The 5,816-nt window shown below is 39.2% G+C and overlaps 1 non-coding gene across 1 annotated transcript; it reads right to left on the bottom strand.

The window, feature by feature from the left end:
• Positions 1 to 2,401: 2,401 nt before the first annotated feature.
• Positions 2,402 to 2,508, bottom strand: LOC130500473 (small nucleolar RNA R71). The gene has a single exon (XR_008939097.1). It is a non-coding gene; the product is annotated as a small nucleolar RNA R71 (small nucleolar RNA).
• Positions 2,509 to 5,816: the final 3,308 nt, after the last annotated feature.

Genomic DNA, 5,816 nt, shown 5'->3' with positions numbered 1-5,816 from the left:
GTTACATTACATCACAGCTCAATTAAACCGGTGGTTTACAATTAAAAGCTACTCCCTCCGTTTCTAATTGTAAGTAGTTTTGGTTAAAAGCACGAATATTTAGATACAAGCATTAAGAACAATCTTCTAAGATAAATTTCACATACTCAAGTATTCATATTTGGGGCTAATATCTCAAAACCTATTTGAATCATAAATCTAATAAAGGTGTTTACTCAGACATAGCTAGCAAAACATCATAACAATTAAATAAAACTACATAGAATAGATAGATGAATAGAATAATGGTGTTCAAGAAAATTCTCAATAGTAACTCTCTCTCACAACTTTGGTGTAAAAAGTCTCTGTCTAAAATTGTGATGTAAAAACCCGTCTGTGCCTCCTAACACTTAGGCAAGACATAAATAATAAATAATTAGGTTAAAACTCGTCAGGGCATCTTGGTAAATAGATGAAATCTTGGGTTTCAAGTCAGCTGTGACCAAATTGGGCTTCTGCGTGTTTCCCATCGAACGATATCATAGTGTGTGTATCGATCGATATGTCTCTCTCCATGTCGACCTCGAGTGGTCGATATGGTCATCTCGGGTGAAATCTATAAAGTGCTCCAAAATGCTCCAAAATCACCATCTTTCCTTCGATTGCTCCTAAACCTGTAAATATGCTATCTAGACTCCAAAATGCATTAAATCTATCCTAAAACTCTTATATACCATAACTAAAATCGGGTCAAATTCATGGTATATCAGAAAAAACATTGAAGAAGCTAAGCTGGTAAAGAAGTTTCTGTCAAGCCTTCCCCGGAAAAAGTACATTCATATCGTGGCTTCGTTGGAATAAGTACTTGACCTCAAGGTGACAAGTTTTGAAGACATAATTAGGAGGTTAAAAATATGAAGAAAGAGTTGTTGAGGAAGAAGAAGAAACACACGACTCGCAGAGGAAGCTCATGTATGCGAGTAAAGAGTCTCAATCAACCCCGAAAAATTGTGACTACAATAATTACTATAGAGGTAGAGGACATGAGGGACGCAACTATAACAGAGGAAGAGGTCGAGGTAGTTATAATGACATGTATTAAGAGAACATCTGATATATGGTGTCTTGGACATCATTGTATATATGTTTTCTAGTTGGTTTTCAAGTCTCTATCAAGTCTTCCTAGTTTTTTTCGAGTCATTACAAGTTTGGAGTTGTGCTGGATGGGAGATGGACCAGTAGGAGGAAAAGAACCACAAAATAGTGCAGTTTGGTGATTTTCACGCAGAACAGTCTGATGACTGTTCCCAATCAAGCGGAGCAACCGAGTGCATGTTCCAGGCAGAGATTTTTAAGGAAAATACAATATCTCGGGATTTCTCCTAATTACCTCATATTTTTCTCCCAGCCGCATGTGGCTTTCATATAACTTCCTTTTCTTGTTTCTACATTATTCTACGCTTCTTTACACACAAGAAACTATTGGAGACTTTAGGATTTGAGGATTTTGCTTATTGTAAAGGGGGAAGGCTCCATCTCTCTCGCCATAGAGAATATTACCCTCAACCCTCTTTGTATCTCTTTTATTAAGATGCAGTATTATTCAGATTTGATCTCTGTGTTTTCTCTTATTATGATTGATTAGTCGATCTAGTTAGCCTAGGTGTTGGGGTGTTAGATTGTGAGATAAACATAGATAAGTATCCATTGATTGTCTTCATTCATAACTGATCTTATTGCTTGCATTAAACTGCAATTCAATGCATGAACTTTGGTTTAATCTGTTCATTAACCGTGTAATAGGTTGCTAGACATGTTATGAATGAGTATTGCATCCCTAATCAGCGAAAGTAGATATTATGGTGTTTTGTAAACTGACCGGATCTGCTCTTAATGTTCATCATCAGCTCTCAGACCAAGCGATATCTTAGCGGCTGAGGTTGATTGATGAAAGGTGAAACACCACGACACTGGGTTGATCTAGAAGTGTGTTCCGAGTTCTAGATTGGTTCATTAGTCGAACTTGAATAATTGTTTGGCTCATGATTGTAACACCAGTTGAACCCTAGGTTAGCTTTTCAATATTCTGAAAACTTAAAAACCAATTTGTTAACCTCTTGATATGATTTCTCAAACCTTTAAAATCCCCATATTATTTTAGCTTGATATTTATCCCATGGAAATAAAGTGTAATCGTTGGTCTCCGTGGATTCGATACTAAAGTGATACATCGACATACCATTCGATTGTGGTAGTGTGCACATTAGTTTAATAGGTGTGCGTATACACGAATATCAATTTGGCGCCGTTGCTGAGGACTATCTTTTTACCTTTATTTTTCGGTTATTTATTTAGTCTAAGACCTCTAACTTTCTCTTTATTCTTTTTACAGCTAATATTCTATACTAAGGTGAGAATTGCAGCATTGAGAAATAAGATCACTTCCTTCAGACAGCTCCATGATGAGCCTTTTTGTGAGACATGGGAGCGTTTCAATGTCTATCGCAGAGAATGCCCTCACCATGGATTTGATGATGATTACCTCCTAGGCATTTTCTATGATGGAGTACACTGGGAATACCGAAGTACTATGAACTATGCGAGCAATGGAGACTTCATGACTCAGACCATTGATGGAGAATTTGAGTTGATTGAAAATATGGCTGTTAACTCAGCCAACAAAGACCAGGAGAACGACCGTTCCAGGGAAGTCAACAGTGTCGACAACTAGCAAATTGATGAGCTGATGGCCAAGATTGATCAGCTACTGAAAAAAAACCAAGGAAAAGTCTTCATGATGGAGGGAGCTACGACTGGCCAGATTCAGAACATTCAAGAGGTTGTTCTCGAAGCTGAAAAGAAAGGGAACAATCAGCAAGAGGTTAGCTACACCAACAGAACATTGTATGTGCAGAAAAACCAGGCACAAGGATCTGGATATCAGCAAGGCTTCCCACAGACTTTGAGGGTAAAACCTTTGTTTTCAGTCAGGCAGAGAACCGGTTCGTCATTCAGAATCAGAACAAGAACCAGCAACAGCCACAGAGCAGCCAGCAGACCGCTCCAATTGCCAAGACCGTTCTGCCAGATGAGCTGAAAAATCTCGACATTATAATGTAGCAAATGCTCCAGAACCAGCAACTTCAGGTCAAGGCACTGAATCAGGTTACCACAGATATCAACACCATGATGGACATCTGTTTACCGAGCTGAATACAAAATAGGATGTTGTGAGCAACCACATAAAAAGGATTGATGTTCAGCTTGCTCAAACTACTGAATCTGTTGAGAGGCAGCAAGAAACCCTCTGTGGAAAAAGTGTTATGAATTCTAGGGTTGAGCACTGTAATGCAATAGAACTGATATGTGAGAAAGCTGAGAAAAAGAAACAGAGCAGTTGTTCGTTGAAACTGCTTTAGGCACATAAGAGAGAACAGAGCAGCCTGCTAGCTCAAAAGTGATTGTTCCCAACGAACTAATGAGATTCCACCAGTGCGTGTCTATGTTCCTAAGGTTCCCTATCCAATTCCACCTAGACATCTGATGGATCCTATTAGTGCAGAGCAGCTGGCTGGATTTAGGATGATGGTGAGAAGGCTTCCTAAAAATATCTCATTTGAACATGCTTGGGAGATTCGTCCATTGCATATGTTCTTCAAGAACAGTAGAGAGATCCAAGAGGAAATTAAAGCACTCTACACTGAAGCATTAGCACCATCATTGAAAGTGTTGCCTAAGGTTGATGACCCTGGGAAGTTTGCTTTTCCATGTTCCATTGCTGGAGTGGAATTCAAGGAAACTCTTTGTGATTCTGGCTCTAGTATGAATCTTGTTTCAAAGGCAATTGTAGACAAGTTGGGCATTGCTGATGTTGAGCCTCCTATGGTGATTCTGGCTTTTGAAAACTCTTCCACAGCTGTCTCTTATGGCACCATTCGCAACCTTCCTGTCCAAGTAGGAGACATTATTCTCCATACCGAATTTCAGTTTGTTGATATGTGGAAGGATTATGAGATGTCTTTGATCTTTGAAAGACCATTTATGGCTGCAGTGGGATCAATCATCGACATGCCTAATAAGAGAGTTTCATTCTCTAACATCAACAAGAAGGTTTTCTACAAGGCTGTCCCCATCAGATTTCACACATTACACGCCTCTTGTATCTCATTTTTCAGTGGAGAAAGGCTGGAAATTGTTCTTCAGAGGGAGCTTGGTGGAAAAAGTGAGATCAAAGAAGTCATGGATGGAGATCCTCACACTGATACCAAGAAACTCAGTGAGAATGCAAAGGTGAAAGAAAAAGTCCAGAAGAAAAGGGTCAAGGGAGATCCTACAATGACTTTGATACCTTGTTTGTGTGATGAGAAATCCATTGAGTATGAGGTAAAGTGCAAGGATACCTCTAAACTTTTCTATAAAGTCAGAGTTATTCTCACTGATGAGCTGAAGGAGAAAGGAGAAACTGATGTGAAAGGGTTGTTGAGCAGAGTTTTGAAGGTGGACATGTCTGATTGTGGAGCTTGTTTTGGAACAAACCCTCATGCTCAACCCGACTGATCCATGTCACCAAGTCAAGCTAGTGACTTAAACCAAGCACTTGGTGGGAGGCAACCCACTGGTAAGTGTAAATATAACTTGGTTTTGTTTTTGTTTTACTTATTCTCTGTTTTAGTTATTGAGTCTCAGGTCAAAAAGCAAAAAAATCCGAGATATTTCGAAAAATTCTGTTCGCAGAAACCGAGCACCCTGTTCTCCAGAAGAGAGCGGTCGCTCCACGTGAGATCTGACGATGGAACAACCAGAATTTTTCAGAGCACCCGCTCCAGGTAAATATCTCGACCAAAAATGTATATTCTTGTTTTCACCTTCTCTCTGATTTATTTTCACACCGAGACGTTGTGAAGTAAGTCTGCGAGAAGGTCTTCGTCGTTTACTAACTCGTTTCTTTCTTTTTGTTTATCTTTTGAGTCAGTTTGAGTCATTTTTAGGATCCAGTCAGTCAAAATTTTGTGGAAATTAGGACCTTATTCCGTGTTGATCACTAACCACCTCGTGCTTTAGTTATCTTATTCAGTGACCTTAGCAGTGGCGAAAGACACACATGTGGACCTGGAACACCCTGACATATCTCACTTGACTCTCCAGAAGTTTTTAGCCGATCAGGTTAAACTGGGTAGACTTAACTCCACCTAACTTGAACCTAATCTTGACTGAAATTCTTCTTATTATGGACACTAGATCAGGGAAACAAGAACTACACTCATGACTTCTTATCCTTTATATCCATCTTGTTGTTCTTGAGTGGCTAGCTCATCTTTAGCTAGTTTCTACCCTGCACCTTAGCCTTTATTCCATCTTCATGCATTTGTTTTTCAGTGTTATATGTGCAGATATGTGCAAAAGGTCGGAATGAAAATGATCAACGCAGCTTCTTACTCGTTACTGCTACACAAATTCAGTCAAAAGGAGAACAAGTAGATTAAGGAAGCAATCGCTCCATAACCAATGAGCTGCACAAGAACATGGGTGAAGAACTAGAATGATGTGAATCAGAATCACCAGTGGCATCCTTAACATCACATGTTACCTCCTTCTTCGTCACCCCATCATCTCTTTTTGTACTTTTACAAAAAAAATAATAAAAATAAATAAAAATATATCTTTCGTTTTATTTAGTATATGATAATGGAGAAGGAGAAGAATTCAAGGAATAATGAGCCACTGGGAAGGTCAAGCAGAAGAGTGTGTATCAATATGAAGGAATGAGGAGTAGACAGATGAGCAGAGCAGTCTGATGGCTGAACCAGAGCAGAGCAGTCGTTTCATAGAAAGCAAAA

The sequence above is a fragment of the Raphanus sativus genome, chromosome 9, assembly GCF_000801105.2.
Source record: "Raphanus sativus cultivar WK10039 chromosome 9, ASM80110v3, whole genome shotgun sequence".
Lineage (NCBI taxonomy): Eukaryota > Viridiplantae > Streptophyta > Magnoliopsida > Brassicales > Brassicaceae > Raphanus > Raphanus sativus.
The sequence above is the reverse complement of the archived record's forward strand: the minus strand, read 5'-3'. Positions and strand labels throughout refer to the sequence as shown.